Consider the following 1,386-nt stretch of genomic DNA (forward strand, 5'->3'; position numbering starts at 1 on the left):
AACCTTAATAACCACTGTTCTGGGATATCACCTCTAATTTTTTCCTATCGTACATTAGTAGCATGGTAAATCTTAGGTGGCTGGGGACAATGTACTCTACAGAGAAGAAGAAAAAAATATATAGCAGGATGGGAAAAGGGTGGAGGGCCCAGTGGAGATTAAGGCAATAGGAGGAATGGAGGGAATCAGAGCAGGCACATTGAAATGCCCTCAAATATCCAGATAAGCATTTTAAAGATAAGCTGAAAGTTAGGAGTGCGATTCTCTGCCGAAAGTCACCAGACCTCTCCTGTATGGAAACCTGCCGTGACAAGCAGTCCGGTAGCCCAGACAAGTCCTGTTTCTAGCTGGAAGACTCAGTGGCCCAGCGGCCCTAACTTTTCCTTCACGCTGCCCTTCGTTACTCTAGTCACCTGTATTCTCTGTCCCGAATGTTGACATCATGTTTTTGGAGATACTTCTTCACCTTCTCCAAGTCCCCGACTGCGGCAGCTTTATGAAGTTTCTTTAAATCCTTATCCCGGAGGTTGTAGCCCAGGTGGGTGGGCGGACCAGTACTGGCCCGGCCTACAGACAGGTGTGAGGAGGAGCTGTGGGGCTCATTCTTCCTTTTCCAGAATGTAAAAAGCTTCTTCATGGCAACATAGGACACGACCCTTGAGTCCTATCAGGATTTCCCTGGGATTCCTAACCGTCCCAACGCCCCCGCTGCTGACCCCCAGGCTCACAAACACCCTGGCCAAGTTCCCGCCCCAGTCTCTGAGATGAAGCATCCGGAGACGGAAGTAGGCCAGAGGCAGGAAGTGGGCCAATGACTAGAAATGGGCTGGGCTGCTTGCCTGAAATAACGCGCCAGACTTGGTTGCCTGGCAACGCCCAGGTCCTGGAGCCGCTTCGGTTTGGACCCAGTCTCAGGGGCACCGAGACCCAGATTCTCACTTAAGATCTTAAACTGACTGCCACACTCAGTCTTCCTGTTAGATTGCAAGCCTTCGGGTAGAAACCTAACAACATTTTTACCAATAGCACCTTCTCCTTCAAAGATAGACCTAATGGCTTGAACTTTGCAAACAGATTTACCTTCCTTGTGGTGCGAATGGATCTCCTCCAGTGATCTTGCCGTCTGGCATACCCCTAGCCTCTGCCAATATTATTCACATGATACAGCCCATCTCTAAAAATCACCGAGATCCCTCCATAATCTCAATTTCAAACATACTTTTTAACACCACCTCTCATATTCCAGCTCATTTTCTCTCATCACAAAACTCCAAAAATCCTTCCCGTTCGTTGGTCCTAGAGTCCATTCATTTTGCCACCTTTCACTGACCTTCGCCACCCGACTCTAATCTCACTAACCTACTTACCTAGATTAAATTCCTCTGC

Source organism: Pteropus vampyrus, unplaced genomic scaffold (genome assembly GCF_000151845.1).
Source record: "Pteropus vampyrus isolate Shadow unplaced genomic scaffold, Pvam_2.0 Scaffold2759, whole genome shotgun sequence".
NCBI lineage: Eukaryota > Metazoa > Chordata > Mammalia > Chiroptera > Pteropodidae > Pteropus > Pteropus vampyrus.